We start from the raw sequence: 19,059 nt of genomic DNA on the forward strand, positions 1-19,059 counted from the left end.
CCCACCTGCGGCGTCGCGGAGGGCTCTGCCCCTCGGAGCTGCCGGGGGAGCGAGGAGGCCGCTGGTTCAGGAGTAATGAGCACCCTTGGACAAGCGCCCAACTCCGGGCGCCCTGGAGTGAACTGATGCACGCGCTTCCCAGTCCAGACTCACTCCGATGTGGGCTAGATCCGTGTGAAGGAGAGGAGCTTTTCAACCGCAGACTGCTCTTCACGGGTAGCAGTTTCTTTCCCAGAAAGGTTTTGGGAGGGAGTTGTTTTTCTAGCCAAACCTACAGCTACAAAGCTAAAAAGGTTGGGGGAGGCACAAAGCGAGTGGTGACATGACTTGTTGACAACCCTAGAATAAATTCGCTAGTAAGGGAAGACACAGTTTAATTACTTGCCGTTTTTGAGCTGTATGATTTGAGGTAATTTTAGAAAGGGAAAGGCCGTTCTAATACTTTATTACACCCTTTATAGTTGAAACTATAATTTCTGCAACTAGGACCAATTTCTGCTGTTAGGGTGAAATAACTTTTTATAAATGATGCATATGACTCACATAATTTTGTAGAAAAATTTTATGTTCAGACATGCCTGAGTATTTTTAAAATAATTAGAATTTTCTGGAAGACATCAAACAATAGTAATGAATATTTCAGAAAAATGAACTGTTACTTTGACTCTGGAGATAATTATAAAATTCCTAGACCAAGTGAGTATTAGACATATGGAACAGATGTTCATACAGAACAGAAAAAAAAAAAAGAGACTCTTTTTGACATGACTGATTTTTTCAGAGTTCAGGCAGAGCTAAGGATCTTTGCTTGTCATGTCCAGGTACTGAAGCATTTTTGTGTAGCTTGCAGAAATCTTGAGGATTTGTTAGGAACAATTTTTAGGAAGTGTCTATAAAGTCTTCAGAATTCACTATCTATGGATGCATGAACACTATGATATTTAAGTGAAGTGTCTGGAAACAGAAATTATGCCCCTCTCTCTCCCATAGCCCATGTTCTTTGCTCAGTAAAATGATCCATGAAGACATCATGCAGTTTGCCACACTACTAATTTCATTTATACAGTTGTCAAACACAATTTATTTATAAGGATTTTGAAATACTTCGCAAACAGAGTGTCACAAGATTTAGTCTTCAATAAAATTCTATTAACTGCCCTGCAATTAAATATTTTATAGAGAAAATAGCATGACTTTTTTTTAAAACTGATTTAGAATTGTCTAGAGAAAGCTAGTAGTTGCCCAGGTCAGGAAAAGCATCCAGCTTCTTTTGCTGATGTTATAGACTTGAAATCTGAAGCAGCAGAATCTATGTGAAGAATAGATCAGTCCAAGAGACACATTGATGAGGCAGTGGAGCTCAAATGCAAGTCTTTGACTCGTGCAAATGGCTCCTTTGGGCTGCTCCACAAGGGAAGATGAGGCCAAGGTGGCCACAGGACATAGAGCCACACAGCTGAGCAGGGTGGTCCTGGTGGGAGCAGCCAGGATCAGAAGGCCCCATTTGGACAAGTCAGCAGAGATGAGGCAGCTCTGACTGCAGACTAGTGGTGGTGATGAGCAAGACTCATGGCTGGACACAGCCATGTGGAGCTGCAGCAAGGGCCAAAGGAAGAGGATGAAGCTTAAACACAGCTCCTGTGCTATGAGGGGCCCCTCGCACACTTCTGCTGCCAGGTGACTTCCAGCCTTGGCAACGATGAGGTTGCCCAAGGCGTTGGGGATTCCCCTCTAGGTTCCCTGGCTTTCTTCTCTCCAGAGTCTCACCGCAGCTGCTCTCTCCATGTGCCTGGCTCGAGTGGCTGCTGCTTGGCAGGTAGTTGCTCACTGAGCAGGTTCCCCAGCGCCTGGGCAGCTGCAGGCTGCCAGCTGCAACCTGCTGGTTTCTGTTTTAGAAAACCTGAAATTGGTATTTATGATGGCTGCTGTTTTTCATTCAGAGGACTTGTGTAACTTTCAATCTCTTGCTGCTGTTTTAGGGATGACTGTAATTGCTTCCAAAGTGTTCTGTATTCTGGATTGTTATTCATGCCCAATCACCACTCAGAGCACTCTTGGTTGTGTCCTCGACGGAACACATTTGCTGAAATTCCGCTGAGCTGGGGGTCTCATATACATGCTGGTCATGTAGATAAAACTGTTCAGTTTGTGGATACATATTTCACAGTGGACTTTATTATTATTGTGAAGTCTCCCTCCTTTTAGTGAAAATATCTAAGTAGAAGAGGATAGGCAAAACCAGACATGCTAACCTAGGACTTATCTCCTAGGCAAATAACCTCGATCTTGTGGCTAACGCCTTACTTGACAAATTCAGTTGATTAGGGTTTCTTTAAAGAACACCTATGCAGAAAGGAGATTTTCTTCTTTTTGTTCAAGGTGTTGACGGTTGGTAAAAGGTGTGATTTCTTGAAAAATGAACAGACTAACTCAGGATCTAATGAAGAGGCAAGTAAATAATTGAGGCATAGTTCTTTTCAGCTGCTCTTCTAGGATGCTGTTCTTTATTTGCTTGACGGAAATCTGCACTTATTGATGGCCTGTTGATGGGCACTGAACACAGGGCTACAAGGAAAGGCTGGATCCTGGAGAAAAGACTTTATTTTTTTTTCTTGAGTATACTTGCTCTTTGAGAAACTAGTTTTGGTTCTGTGCTTGTGGCAATGTTTGCAATCTGTCAGTGCAACAAGGCTATCCTGACTGCAGAATTACCGTGGTGCAACTTTTCCGGCTATGTTGCAAATTGCTCCTCAGTTTTCCAGAATTTATTGGAGGCATTGTAGGGAATGATCTTGGTCAACCTGCAAACAGTCTTTCAGTGTGACCTCTCCCAGGGGGTTGTTTCAGGCTGTGCAATTATTTTCCTTCTGAGAATTACCCTTTTGCTGTGGTCAGTTATCATCAGTCTGATGATGGGTGATGCTCCTGTGTCACTGCTTTCCCAAACTGCTGCTAGTTCCACACTGTTGCTGGTTGCTCTGTCCTGTGTGAGCGGGAGTATGAAGCACAAGGCCATGACAGGAACAATCCAAGAGTCAATGTGACTGGAAGTGTCAGATCACAATCTGCTGACTACTGATGCAGATTCTGTTCTCATCAAACCAGAGAGAGTTTTGCAATAATGAGAATTCATTTAAAACAAAACAAAACCTTTTTGTCTTAGGAGTGAAGTCCTACAAACTCTACATCATATCATGTATCTTGGTTTTGGAACAACTCTTGTTTCTTAGGCGTTAGGCTCAGATTAGCAGTTGTCGGTTTATCTCGGACTAATTATAACTATTTCAGTTCTTGTGGAAACATTTTTCAGCTGGCTGTGAGTTATCATGTGTAGATAACGTAGGAGCTGAGACGGGCAGACTTCGTAATACTCTGTCTGTAAACCTGCCTAGTATGGCAGGTACTCTGTCCGAGCCAAAAGCTGTCACTGCAAGTTACCGCAGTCTTTGTTCAGCTGTGAAAACACTCTTTCCCCTTTCCTTTCTATCCACTTCACCTTGTCTTCTTTGAAATCTTACCAAGCTGAACTTGCTGCAGAGTCAGGATATCATCTATCTATAATAATGGATAGGACTAATTTTAAATTATTTTGTTTAATTTTCTGTGACTTTACCATGCGACTGATGGTACTTTACCAGAACCCTACGAGAACTCTTTACGAGAACCCTAGATGAGTCCCGAGGCTGGATAAACTCAGTTATGCATTTCCTCATTGATTAGCAATGCTTTTTCCTCCTCACGTATTGAGTCTGCCAAGGTAAAGGTTTAATGAGTTGATTTCCTTATGCTGCTCTTCTGCAGGCAGGCTGGACTGGGAGCATGATTCCCACTTATTAACTAGGAATGTCTAAGACCATTATGCTGAACAAGTCCTGTAGGCTGTGTCTTAAATGACACTGAGCAAGAGGTGGCAGCTCTTGCTGCATGTCTCCATCCCGTACTCAGAAGGAGTAGGACTCAGAAATGCACCCAATCCTCACAGCCCTGTTTTCCGATGGAAAGAAATAAGCCAGTGCTTTAGTGAGGCCCCATATTTGGAAGACTAGACAACCAGGACATCTGAGCATCACGTGTTCTCTTGATGGTCAAAATTCAGCCACAGCATCTCTGGAAGCTTAAACATCTCTCTATACATTCCCTGCAGTATCCCTTTATACCAACAGTTGGCAAGTCACTAGTTTATATTATTTTATCTTTTATTCCCTTTTGTGCTTACAAGCAGTAAAAATGTATCTATATTTTATTGTCCTGAAGGGCAATAGCACCCCAAATTTTCCAACAATCTAGGTCTCAAAGCTGTCCTCTTCCATTTTTCCTTTGCTAGAAACTATCACAGTAGTGAGCAACTATTTCACAGATTTTGCCCTTGAAAGAAGAGCAGTTTGTTTACAGTCACCAATTGTGTATAATTTGTCTCACCCACATCTCTCCATTCTTCCTTCTCTCTGTTTCCTTTACAAAACAGAACAACAATAGAGCTGCTCCTTGTGTATCCCAACTTCTTTGTCTGTCTTTCTCCTCTTACCACCTGCCTCCAGTGCAGCATAGGGAGTTTGGTCATAAGCAAAGCTCTTTTCCATTGTGTAAAATATTCTTACCTTTCTAGCTGTTTTTTTCCACTGTGCAGGCATTAACAAAATGACTTCCCTTTTTTTCGTCTTGGTACCTATTTCATGAAGTGAGAAACCATTTTCTTTTTTGCCTGTATGTTGTGAATCTTTCTTTAGCTTCCTGCATATCGAACACAGAGCTTTACTTCCAGGGCTTGTGGCAGTTGTCTTCTATGTTTCTCACAGTGCCTGCTTCCTGTTATGGCATGCTTTTGCAAGGTTAGTTTCAAGTTCCTTGGCAAACTGTGTGTCTTCTTGGAGGCTCCCTTTTTTTTTCCTGATACTCACTGGTAATTCTGAGTCTAGCTGAGAAAATAGACACAGGCTCATTGGCACTTAATCCTGTGAAATCTCAGTGCTCCTGAGCAAGTATTGTGCATCCTCTGACCTTCCTCGTTCTCTGTAGTTCTAGTTGACAGTTACTCTTTCCCACTACTTCTCAATGTTTGCTTGAATTCTGTCCCACTCATGTATGGGTACTAGCTCCCCAAGAGATGAAAAGAATATGACCCCAGTCTGAATTACTCAGTCCTAAAGCATAATATCCCTTGAGTGGTCCAAATGGGCATCCAGCAACTGTATTCTTTGTATATCCTTGATTTCTTCCCAGAGCTGATGTTCACTATGTATCTTCTCAGGTCCTTACTGCAGGTCCTCACTGCAGCATATTCCAGGATGGCCTATGCTTTTTTCCATTCAAGGAAGAACTCTTATGCTGTAGTTGGTAATGCTGAGGTTTTGCTTCTTTTTAGTCAGGGTTTTATATTAGAGCTCAGTTTTCATCTGAGCTCTCCAATGCCCTGGGATTGTCTCTGTCGGTTGTTTTTGTGTTTCTCTACGTAAACTGTACCCCTTAAGCATGCCTGGCCACACAGTCCACCCACCCACGCACACTTCTATATATCCTCCCAAAATATTCAATAAAACTATTTATTTCCTTCAGATATTTAAATTCTTGAGTAACTATATACTGTGTTTAGATTTTGATGAGACATATGCCTCCCTCTGTCATCTTTAATTGTGTGAATGGCAGTATCTAACCCTACTAATTTTATCAGTTTAATGCAGTTTGAAGTTCTTTGACTTTAATCAACTTGAGAGAGTCAAACCACGTCCTGAAAACTGGCACAACCAAATGTTCTGTTTGGACAGTCACATTTGAAGGCTAAGCGTGGGCTGACAAGCGATCAAAACATCTCTTCCCTGAGTCTAAGGGAAGAAGTGTTTTACACTGAGAGCTGAAGTGGATGTAATACAGTACCAAGGAGGTGGATGAAGGAGAGGTAAAGGTGTCTAGAGACGTCGTAGTAGGCTGTATAGATACTTTTTGTAAAAGCAAAATAGGGGAGTGACTTGTCTACTGATTCAAATATGATGAATATAAAGGAGTGGGTGGATAGATTTGTTTTAAAATGCGGAGGAAAAGTCAATTGTACATCAAGATATAAATGAGAAGGTTTGAATATAAATTAGATTGCATGGTAAATGACAAGATGTAAGAAGAGGAAGCCTTTTGCAGATGAATATAATTTGTTTTGTGCTTTTAATCTGGAGACTTGAGAGACTGAAGAACAAAAATGCAAATGAGTGCTTGGGGTTACTGATGGGTGCAAACTGCAGCCTGGAGTCTTGCTTAGCTTGGTGCAAAAAAGTTGCCAAACTGAATTTACAAAAGCTGCATTGAAGCAAAGCTGATATAAGCAATAATCAGGCCCTATGGCAGCTGCAGGATTTGTGCTTAATGTGGAGATTTCAGCTGGCTATGAAAATGGATCAGAAAGAGGCTGCTTTAGCTGAGAAGGAAATCATTTATCAAAACATTGTCATACATCATTCTGGCTTTCCCTAATGGCTGTAAACATTTCAGCATGAGCCAGTGAGCTGCTGTTTGCCACGTCCAAGTTCATTAATACACAGATCTGGAACATCTGTTTGCACTGGCAAATCAGCATCCCCCATTTGGTCCTAGTGAGCTTGAGAGAAGTGTGGGGTTTTTTTGTTTTGTTTTGTTTTGTTTTTTCCTTTCAGGATGTAGTTTATGCAGAAAGGCTAGTGATGGAAGGAAGATGATATCAATCACAATAGGGAAATGTAGCTCTTATGCAAAATTGCATTACATGAAAAATCTGTAATTGGGGATGATGTTATTTCAACTATTGTCCTGGAAAATTAAAGCTTTCCTAAGGCAGGGAAAGGGGATTGGTTCCCATTCCTAGAAGAATTTCTTAATCTTTTTGATTAATAGGGAAATTAGGAGAAGGGAAAGAAAGAAACAAACCAAAGAAAGTACATGGGATCCCAAGTTATATGTTTAAATTTGTATTTAAACTATGTCTACGGACAGGATGTGTGGAGGTAAGAGGTACTCTCCCCAGCACCACACTGTCATTTTGTCTGTTCAGTGTAACTGTGTGCGGAGAAAATGGGAAGACAGCAACCTTTCATGACATGTCTTTACCATTTAAAAATATTTTTCCATTTCCATTAGGTTCCTTTTAATTAAAAAAAAAAGAATTATTGTACTACTATGTACAGAATTTATGACAGAGTAGCCTGTAAACCTACCTCTTGGGTAGCTTTAGGGTCTGCTGGGTTAGTGAGATTGTAATGTACATGCAGAATATTGTCTTGATGTTTCAAAGAACATCGAGAGCTATAGTTCCACAACAAAATTATTGCCCCTAAGGTTGTGTTGGTAAATATTTGCCCAGAGGTCAATAAATTTTGATATCCTTTTCAGCAGAAGTCAATATCTATTTAGTGTAATTTTAAGAAGATCATAGGTAAGAGTTCCAAATAGCCAGGTGCAGATGATAGTCGGCTGATAAACAATTTAAAGATGTTAAATCAGAATTGCCATGAGATAAAAAGAGGTAAACTACTACTTTACAGAAGATAAATTTTAGTGGTTTAAGAGGTATCACCAAGCACACTTTCTGAAATGCAGAGAAGCACAGAACACAAGTCCTTGCACCTGGGGCGTGTTCACCTGGAAAAAAACAGGGAATAACTTAGGGAATTACTTGTTTCCCGAGTATAAAATTTACATGTAATAGTTTTTGAAACTCAGATAAAATAATAGCATACTGAGTGGTTCATACCTATTCAAAGTATTGTTCTTGTGTATGCTTCTCGTAAAGTAACAGCAAAGTAGCAAAGAACCACGGGTGTTAAATATTTGACTTATATATAGGCTATTTTTCCCTATAATGTGTCAAAAATGTCAAATGTGTCCATAGATAATTAGCAATATTGTGCTCACAGTCAAGAACCAGCTAAAATAAGTCAACAAATAGAGCTAGGTGACATTGCTGGTGAACCTTTCATTGCATGGAGTTTTGTCATAAGCAGGATAGATTTCCTAGTCAAAGAAGGAAGACATAAGAAAAACTGAGAAATAAAGAAAATACTGCTAATTTTTTTTTCATGAATGGAGAAGAACAGAGATGCTTGGTCAGATAAAGTTACAGCATCTTTCCCTCTCACTTACTTTCTTTCAGAAAATTGCAGAAAGTAAGGCAAATTTTATTTGAATGGTTTTTATTTCTGTTTAATTATGGAGCACAATTATGCCTACCAGTCACTGAGATCCATGCTGAATTAGGCTTTATGTTGTTTGAATTAGTAATATTTAATTCCAGTAAAATTTCTGTGTTTCTAGATTGTAAATATCTATAAGGAGTATAATATATATAATGCATATATAATGTAATATATAATGTATATAATAATGTTATTTTGAAAGTTGAAGAGGAAGAAAGATGAAGGAAAGATTAGCTTTTTGGCATTGCCATGTTTCTGAAGATAGAAATTATGTTTATCAATGCAAGAGGAGGATCCAAAGTAGTATCTGAAGGAAACTACTTTTGATATACTTTGTAGTGTAAGAGAGGAGAAATCCAATGGAAATAATTATTTGCCTTTAAAAAGATGCATGAACATTGAAGATTCCTCACAAGAATAAAGAAATCAGAAGCAGCTAAAAGAACACAAATGGAAAGACTTAATATACACTGAATGAAAAGTGTGGCAAATAAAACTAGCTTATCCACATTTTATAAAGAGTCCATCAAAGCTGATAAAGTGCTAGCTTATCTCCCTGGAAGAAGAACTCATGAGCAAGCAATTTGTTAAACAAAAACTGAAGGGAATGTGATAAGATATTCTAGATTTATTTAAATCTGCCTTTCAGGGTTCTTCACAAATGTATATGTATTATGAAACAGAATTTCTACTGACAGATACCAGAGTATTTAAAACTAGTTTTGAATTCTGTCCAACTCAGAGAGACTGCAATCAAATTAGAGAAGTCAGTATCTTAAATAGAAACTGAAATGGTTATAAACAGTTCAAAATTAGTAAAAAGACCTGTTTCTGTACAGCAGTAGTCTGTAAAATTTGGTGAGACTACATTCCCTTATTATACAAGGTCTTTGTTAAAGCACTGAGAAATACATTTCCTTAGAAGCCTGAATTGCCTCACTGTCAGATAACTCACAAGAAAATAACTCTGCATGTGGGAATGTTTTTTATCACAGTGTCTCAACAGAATTAGCAGTGTAGAAGTATTACATCGCATGCTTAATAGAACGGTCGCAGGACTTGTCACTGCAACCAGGCCACGGGGGGCTGTGGACGTCTTCAAGGTGGACACCTGCATCTGCGCTTCCCCTTTTATTAATTAAGAGAAAAAGGTGCTTCAAGGGGACAGCCATTTTGTACCGTTCTGGGTTGAGAAGAATCGCACCCCAAAAATGACTGATTTTTTTTTCTATTACCTCATTTTTATTGCCTTTAAGTAAAGTCTAGCCAGCAAACTCAGATGTGTCTATTCACCATACTGGATCTACAGTAAGTAGGGAAATCCCACTCCAAATGCTTTAGAAGCATCTCAACCTTCATTTTTGTCACAGGCTGCCGAAAGGGCTTTTGACTTAGTTGAGTGATTGTTTTTAAACTTTAGATATGATCTGTGGCCTCTGCTGTAAAACTAGCTAAATGTTTTGCGCTCCATCTGAAATCTAATTTTCTATCTTTCTATCAAAAGACTACTTTAAAGGAAAAGTATGATCATTAAAAAAAACTTTTATTTGTCTTGTTAATAGAGCAGCTAGCTGGGAAAAAGAGATCTTGTATGTCTGCTAAATGATCTGAAACCAAAGTATAACAGAAAATGAATGACCTTTTACTTAAATGACATTTTTCTTCATCCTATGTATCTTGTATCTTGTCTCCTCTGGGAAGGTTTTAGTTTTATTCAGATTCTTAGAAATATTACCGCCTGTATTGATGAAGAAAGTATAGAGCTCAAAAATTTCATCTCAATCCACATAAGCCACAACAAAAATGAATTCCTTAACTGTAAATGTACTTCATACAGACTAACAACTGAGCACCCCTCTTTTTTTTTAGGTGTTCACAGGAGGAAATCTTCTTGTCTAGCATAAAATATATATGCACAGATTAGGCAGATAAAATACTCTATATATGATTTGTTTGCCTCATGCCCTATGCTTTTTCCATCTGATCTTGACACCTCTAAGACTTCTATCTACGTGGAAAGTAGAAAAGATGGTGGAGAGAACAGTCTATAAATTAAATATAGTGATGAATAATTTCTACTTTCAGAAAGTTACAGTTTCTGGAATAGAGTTTGAAGAATGTTTTTCTGTTTCTAGGAAAATCACTCTGAATTGGAAAGCAAAGCGCATGTTTAGGTAGCCTTTGGGTAAGGCACTTCATTTAAAGGAAAAGAAAGTAAAACATCTGGGAAGAAAAGAGTTGGCAACTGCTTGGTGGTGGTAAAACTTGTCCAGCCTCCCAACTGTGGCACTTCTGTTTTTGTGCAACATCTTTTTGCACACACGTTTTTACATTGGCTGACAAGGGCTGCAAGATAACTGGATACAGGCAGCAAGATAGGTCTGCTTTACCAGTCACAGTCTTCATATGAAGTAAATGAACCTATAAATTACAGTATTTCTATTTATCTCTGGTTAAAGCAGATAATATGTTGTTTTCTGAGCTCATTATATTTGTTATCTTGTGCTAGAGGCATATACTGTAACAATCTGCTTACACACTGCTTTTGAGAAGACTGGAAAAACTTTGCCTCTGCCTACCGTAAGCGACAAAATGAATGTGCTTAGGCGATGCCTGAGGTGTTTCCATACAGCTGCCGTTGGAATTAAAACAGCCCTGAATTAAAACAAAAAAATAGGAACGTGACAATGTAGGAGGTTGAGTGCTGCTCTTGTGAATTTACTGTGGATGATCCTGGTCAGATCTAGAACAAGCAGGGTTTATTTGCAGCTGTGCTTGACTTTTTCTTTTCTTCTTTTAATCTTGAAAAATGAGTCCTGCAAGGCTTCTTCACTGAGCTTGCTTCTGATGGAGTTTTCCTATTCTGGCATCTGAATGTGCTGCAAAGCTAGCCCTTGGCTCTGCTCTACAGTTGGTCACTTTCTAGCAGGGTTTCACCTGTCATTTTGGTTTATTCCCGGCCCAATCCTTCACATTTTCTGAATGAATCCTTACAGCTATTAAAGCTGATTACGAACTCCCTTAAGAATGTCAGCTTAGTTACTGATGAGAAAAATAAGGCTATGATGGGAGCAGATTCACTGGCTAGTTTTTCCTTTACGCTAGATGAACCTCAGCCAAAAATGGAGGGATCATTTCAAATTCTTCTGTTGTGCAGGTTCTGCTTCTATTCTGATTAACACTGTATAATGTCTGAGTCTGTTCTTAGCTTAATAAAACTTGGTATATGCATCTATTGACCTAGAGGGAGTATTTTGATCATCTCTCTCTGAAGCTTATGAAAGAAAAAACGCAAGTTCTTACCTTTACTATTTAAAGTCCAAGGAATTGAACTATTTAAGCTGCTGTTGACCTGGCTTCTTTCTGCCCAAGGTCCATGGGTAGCAATGAGCTTGCTCAGCTCCATGCCCCCAGCTGTGCAGTAGGTGGAATGAGTCTCCACCGGCTTCGCAGGGAGCCTGGCAATCCTGCAGCCCGTTAATTTAGGTGGGATCAATTATCCCTTCTGTAAGCGATGCTTCATAGCCTTGTAAACTGTGCAGCTACGTGCAGCAGTGTTACAGAATATATTACATTGTTTGCTATTTTACATTTCATTACTTTTACTTACTTCCATTAGTTGTGTTAAAATAAAAAAAGAAAGTGTTGAGAAGCTGAGAACAGGGATCTGTGGCAATGTAGTTTTGGCATTTCCTGTCTATGCACTGCTTGGCTTTGCAAACCCAAACTTCTTTTAACATAGCTTTTACAAGTGCTATCTATACACTGGGAAAGATAGCATTATAGTTACTAGGGAATAAGCAAGAATAAAGGATTCAGCAGAAACTATTATCCTAAATTAAAATATCAAATTTAACGAACCCAGGCTTTTCCTGCAGCTGTGTTAGCATTAATAATGCTGGTGGGCAAAGATGTCAGAGCAACTAGCAATATATGCATTGAAATTGCTAAACAAAAATAGATAGTCAATTTCAATTAACTCTAGTAAAATAATTAGCATTTGTAGAAGAAAGAAACAGACAAAAATCAATAGTGAAGAAAAAATATTTACACCACCCAGAAGGGATTTGAAATATATATGTATAAAAACGGACATCTTTAGAAAAATGCAGTTGCAGGTGTCTCTGAGAAATGAATCCAAAAAAAAAAAAAAAAAAGTAAATAGCCATTGAATGTTCAGAAATTCGATGTGGTGAAAGTGAAAATCTTTAGGAATAATCAAGGTGGATAAAATCTCCTTGCACCGTAAACACTAGAAACAAATCCTTAATCACAGCAGGACTCAAGCTGGTAACACAAAGACACCAGTAACAATGTCACAAATAAATCGTTATGGGGGTGTGATCTTGCTGTCATTGCACACATAGAATTCTTAATTTTTTGCTGTGAAATTTGTTTGCCTAGGACTGCACATTTCTAAAAGTCTGGTATGAAATCTAGAGGTCTAGATGTAAAATGAAACTATGTTGCATAAAAGAAAATATATCAGAGAAAGTACCTTAGTAGGAATTTATTTTTATCCTTGTAATGACCATTTTGATAATTTTTGATATGTCTAAGTCAGGGATGGTCTTGTAAAACCTAGCTGAAAATTGTGGGTTTTTTTTTTTTTTCTGAAGAGCACATATTGAGCACAAAAATGTTTCCTAGCATATGTAATGTGTACAGCCCAGAGAGTATGCTCCAAAGAAAATCTATTCAAGCAAGAAGCATCAAAGCATTTAAGTGAGACCCTGAATGAGTTATTAAACATTAAATAGCCTGGAATTAAGGTAGGAAAATAGATATGAAAGGGAAGGCAGCGGTTGTGATCAGCTTTCTGCAGAAACTGTTTCTTCCCTTGTCGTGTTATTTTCGGCATGAATTTATTCTGCACTGCACGTATTATTTATAGCTTTTCTCACCACCTTTTAGTCTCATGATGTTGGGCTTTAGATGATTTTAATGGCAGCAAGAAACATGACTTAGCATAAAATAAAAATGTGATCCTGAGAGGTGACTCAGAGTAACAGGGATTTGCCCCTTGTTAGGTCCAAGCCCCAAAATATCAAAAGCCTTCACAGTTGTTCTCTGTCTTTGGAAATTTTCCCTATATTAATGCTCAAAAATACCCCAGTTTAAATGGAAGTAGTGTTGTTTTCCTTCACTTCAGCTATTTCTGTTTACCCATTAATTGGTGAAATAGTACTGTGAGTCATTTGTTATTCTACTCCATTTCTGCTGGTTAGCTAGCAAAGTTCGGGGATTTTTCCCCCAGTTCACTGATTTCTCAAATGATTTCATGGTTTGGGGGAATAATTTCAGCTAAAGATCCTTTAAAGTATGGGTTTGCTATAAATATACGTATGCACAAAAAGTGCAGTTTAGTTAGATGGCAAGTAGAAAGAGTAATGATAAAAAGCTTTCAGTCTCCAGGTTATCAATATAAATCCATCCAAGCTCTGAAAAACTTCAAGTTTTTACTGAAAGATGAATATTTGTCAGCCCTCCAACACAGTTTAGGAAAACAGTCTTTTTTTCAATGGGTTAGGAGCCTAGGGCTCATCTACAGTATCCACTTGCATCTTAGCTTTTTATCCCTATGAATCTTGCAGTATTTGGACTGGGGTAGCTAATTTTCATCAGGGCTTCCCAACCTTTTGGGTAAAGTGCTTAAAAATCACTATCTAGAACTGAGCTGTTAAAACTTTGCAAGTGGGTGAATAAGAAACCTGCCAATTGAAAAGAAAAGAAAAGAAACTTTTTTCAAAAGAAATTTGTATTGCCCTTTTTTTTTTTTACTTGAAAAATAGACCTATTTGTAGATTGGCAAGTTTTCAGGCTACAAAAACCAATATAATCAGGTGGTCTACCCACTGTGTAACACAGGCCATATGTTTTCCCTAAGAGTTTCAGTTGAAATGGGACATATCTTTACAAGAAAAATTCAATAAAACTTCCAGTTTCTAGTGATGTGACACCGATTAGAAAACTGGAAAAGTTCCTCCAGTGGTGAATCTTCATCACTCTAAAAAACATCTACCATATTTCTGCAATATTTCTGAACTGATTGTCCAGATTCAGCTTCTAGTTCTTGGATCTGTTTGATAGACTGAAGAACCCGCTATATCAAACTCATGTTCTACTTAGGCTGTTGGCAAATACTTTTTGTACTTCAGTGTCTTGAAATTCGTCGATCTTTTCACGTGAACCATGTTTTCCAATTCTTTGGTCATTTTTTTCACTCTCTTCTAAAATTTTTCCCAACTACTCAGCATCTGTCTTGGACTTGGGACATCAAAGACAGTATTTTGTGACCAAGGTAAAACTCTGTAGCCTGATCCAATATTTCCGCATTCAAGGACCAAATTTGTTCTTTTAGGAGAAGATCATACTCAAGGACATCTTCAGCTGCATGCCCACCATTACCCCCTGGCTCTTTTCAGATGGATTCTTTCTGAGAGTAGAGAGATGTCTCTGAAGAGTATGGTCTCCATCTGGAGATATTAGAAATTATGCTGTCTGTTTATGCTAATTCCCAGAGCAATCTAAACCTCTATACACCCCTGACATCCTCTTCTCTGTTTAGCTACCCCTCCAAACTTAGTCCCATCTTCCAGATTTATTAATAATGATTTTATGTTTTTTCTGTAGATCAATGATAAAGTATAAAATAGAGTAGGGCTAAAAACTAAAGACTTCACGATCCCAGTGGAAACATATATCCAAGAATAATTCTTTAATGAATGATCAATTACTCAGACTTTAATCTTTTCAATGTATGCCATGCTGATTTTCATATCATTCAGGTTAATCAAAGCATCATGTAGTAAGTATCATTTAAAGCACCTTTTAGAAGTCTATTATATCAGCATTGTTCCTTTCAGCAACTTGAAACCCTACAAAAAATCAAATTAGTTTGACAAAATCTGTTTTCTGTAAGCCCATGTTGATTGGCAGTAATTTTATTAGCCATCTCTAATTCTTTATTAATCAAGTCCATCTCAGCCATTTCATTTTCTCTGGGATCAGTGTCAGGCTGACAAGCATTTAATTACGTATGTTGTCTGTATAGTAGCTTTTGAAAATCCTGGCACAACGGTAGTCATGTTCTAGTTGTCTGGATGTTTATACCTTCACATATGAAGACCAATAAGAAGAGCACAGTTTTTTTTTAATTCTTATTTGCACATAGAGGAGATTATTTAAAGCATTGAAAAAAAAACATTGGAGAACATACAGCTTTGCTATTTACAGGATATCCTTTGAGGATAGCAAACGTACATAGTGGAATTCTCATCGGATGAGCAAGTAAAAATTTATAGACATTAGCAATCAAGGCATGTTGCAACTAGGCACAAAGATAGGATATGACTTATAAGAAAACAATTTTCTGATTGCAGGGGATTTTAATATTAGCTCATTTATTTGAAAATATAAGAAAAGACTTGATAAATGGGAGCATAAAAGTAACATTTATAAATTACTACTTACTGAGTGCTTCTGCACTTATCTATGGGCCTGTCAGTCAATATTTTTTCCCATTCAATCATCAAAAGTATAAAGAAATCATGAAAGCGCAGAAGTTTGCTGCCTGAGGAACTTTACTAGAAATCCTTGCTTAGATTTTACCCAGATCAGTCTTGCTCCAAATTAGAAACTCTTTCCTGTTCTCTGATGGAAGTCGAAATGCATTTTTAGTTGTATTTTTTTCATAATTAGTAGATAGAGAGTTCCAAAACAATATCCTCAAAGACATAGCTTTCTTCTCTCCCGGCTCTTCTGGCTGCAGCATGTCCTCATTAGCAACATGTTGTTAGCACCACTCTTTGATGAGGATGTCGAACAGAAAGCAGCAGAATGTGATGCTACATAGGACTTCAAAGGTCAAAATCCAACAGTTTGGCCTCGGTTGAAGTTGGCTTTCTCTGGCAGGGATACTGAACAGCCAGTGGGCCCCAGCGCAGTGCGGGAAGTCACGCTGCGCTCAGCGCCGCATGCCCTGGCAGGGCACAGTCCCTGGCCCGTAGCTGGAAACATGCCAACTTCACACAGAGCTGTGGGCCTGGTGAAAAGCAGCCAAGCCAGGGAGGACCTCAAGGGATAGTCTTTGTTCTTGCAGCCGTGCAGAAATTGGATTGCAAAGATGGAAAAGTTCTACTGTTCTCTGCCTGTTGTGGAGCTGCATCACAGGGGAGCTCCTTGGCAGCGGCCATGCCTTGGACCGACAACACGGCACAGGGGGAGGCTGGGACAGAGCCCCAGGCCTAGTTCTGTTTTAAATGCCCGTGGGGACAGTCCTTGTCCCAGGCAGCTTGGAGGCCCTGCCACGGCTCCAAGCGCCTGTGTGATGCTGTGCGGATCATGATGCTGTGCGGGCTGTGTGATGCCAGCGCAGACGGCCTGTGCGGGTCTCCGGACACACCGGTGTGGAGAGCACGGGGAAGGCAGGGACGGAAGGGAAGCTGGGTCTGAGACTTCCACCCTTCATCTGTGGTATGGGATGAGCTATCTGATCCAAAAGAACCTAAGTTCTGCTGAGGAGGTAGCCTCCCTGATGGAAAATCCTGATTAAGCCCTTTTTAACATGCGTGTTTGCCCATTTCCCCTGGCTCATAATAGTTTTTTCTTTTGTTTTTAAAATTTAATAGCAATCCGAGAAGCCACTTCATAGTTAGAGATTCATCCTGCCTCCTTTCTTCGTTGTTCTGCTGATTTATGTGGATCCCCCAGCAGAACAAAATATTATTCAGCCAAAGCATGGGAGCAGTCTGGCCATTAATTAATGGGTCTATTATGATTTATACAGTAAATATGCCTCAATGCTCTGGCACTTACTTAAGTGAAAACATTCATCATTTGATTTATATGCATTAAAAACACTGAGCTTTAAAAAAATGCAGTGGCCTATTTTTTTCCCTCGAATTGCTTAAAGCCTTTATTTTAGAGTGTCCTTACTAAAAAGTCTTAATTTCAAAACTTCAGTCCTTGGTCCTGACCTTACAACTGATGTAAACAGATGGTTACTCCCCTTGAACATCACCTGGTCCTGCATTAGCTGCTGTGTGAACAAACAGTTGGTCAAAGTCAGAGGGGGAAAAAACCCTTCTCAGAATCATATTTTAAAAAGTGTTATCTTTGTTTCAAGACACGTTATCTTTGTGGTAAGTGATCTTATTGCCACTTCCTGGCCTGTATCACTACCATTCCCTTGAAGCAGCTATTACTTAACCATGACATTGAAGAATCCTTCTCGCTTAGGAAAAGGTTTTATCTCAATGATGCTAATTTACAGCGCAAGACTGTGGTGCTTTTCCTTATACTAAAGATTGTAGAGTGTGCATTTTTAGTCCCTGTCATTGTAGAATATTGAGGCCTATGAAACAAACAAGTTTTAATTCCTAATTATTTTTTCAAGTTTTCTCATACCTTTTACATCATGTCCATTATTTTTATTTTATAAATAAAATATGCCCATGGACAGACGTTGGCACAGATGGTGTATCATAATGGGCTTTGCACTGGCTCAGTTTTAGATTCTTTTTCCTATAATAGTTAACTTCAAGTTTTGAAATCAGAGGTATTAATATTTTACCATGGCTGGTCAGATACAGGGACATTGAAATATTGTGAAGTTTATTATTATAATACTCATTGCTCTTTTGAAATAGGTTTATTCATTTTTTGTTTTGGGGAAGGAGGTCAGGGCATAGCACAAAGTGTGCTACTTGTATGTATTCATAAAGTAGTGTTCCAAATGTGATAGATGCTACTTAGATATATCTGAATTCAACATTTCTGTGTGTACTTCAGGTGAAGTTAGTGCTCATGCAATGACTATATGAAGATCCTAATTCAACAACTTTGGATATCAACTTCTGATTTGTATTTCTAGCCATGCTCTGTATTCTCTACTCTCCATTTGCTTACAGACTGGTATAGTCTATAGACAATTTGCGTAGACCCTGAAATGAGGCAGTATTGAAGGATTTGACGCTGAACAGCTAGAATTTGCTACAGGGATAAAGGAAAGGGAGAGTGATGCTGCTTTTTTATATCCTGATTCCCGGTTGGATGTCAGGCCTGTATTTCTTTCACTCCATAAATATTCAAAAGCAGAGGAAAGGTCCTTATCTTCAGAACTATTTGTCAAGCTATCAAAATTTACAGAGTGTATGGAGGACTCTTTTACAAAAATTTTCCTCTGCATAATTCCCATATCTAATTTCCAGTCTTATCAGATCTTTCTACTGACTTATGCTGTACTGATCGTGTAATCCTATGAAATGTTTACTAAAACCACAGTTTCAGCTTATTGCAGAGAAATGTGAATATTATGTTTGATCGTGGGATTGACCACTGCTCTAATAAAAGGAAATCACACGTTGAACCATTTGTTTTAATTGCCTATGAAATTGCTTTATGTTACCTTAATAACTACTGTGTGGAACCCAAAATCCTGTCTGTTTTACTCAGGGTGTATTGGAGATGAATGCAATTAGGTTATCCATATAAATGATAGGACGTGAAGGACAGGACTGGGCCCTGGATATCAGGAAGAGTCACTATAATTTGACAGCCTTGAGTAATTTCCATCTGCCCCTTCCTTTTTATTTATTGTACTCCAGAGTGAACACCTTTCAGCACGTGAGAGATCCCTTTTTTCCCAGATACTGCGACATTTGGTGTGTTTGGGTAGCAAGTGCCTTCAGGTGGAGAGCTTCCAGGCAGCACTGGACAGAATTCCCTTGGCAGATCCACACAGGGATTTCTTACTATGCTTCTAAGTGGCTCTTCACCCAGATGAAGCCAGGGAAATGACTTCAGGGTGTTCACATTCACTGGGCTGGGGACTGGGCTTGTAGTTTTCTCCAGTTAATTCTTGTTATAGAGCCAATCATTTTTTTACTGAGATATCCAATACAGT

General features: G+C 38.8%; 1 protein-coding gene across 3 annotated transcripts in view; it reads left to right on the top strand.

Annotated features, from left to right (window-relative positions):
* Window positions 1-19,059, top strand: part of LHFPL3 (LHFPL tetraspan subfamily member 3) — a 240,326-nt gene that overhangs the window by 30,751 nt on the left and 190,516 nt on the right. The window lies entirely within an intron of this gene.

This window comes from Tinamus guttatus, unplaced genomic scaffold (genome assembly GCF_059628265.1).
Source record: "Tinamus guttatus ecotype Peru unplaced genomic scaffold, ASM5962826v1 Tinamus_guttatus_pri_ptg000489l, whole genome shotgun sequence".
Taxonomy (NCBI): Eukaryota; Metazoa; Chordata; class Aves; order Tinamiformes; family Tinamidae; genus Tinamus; species Tinamus guttatus.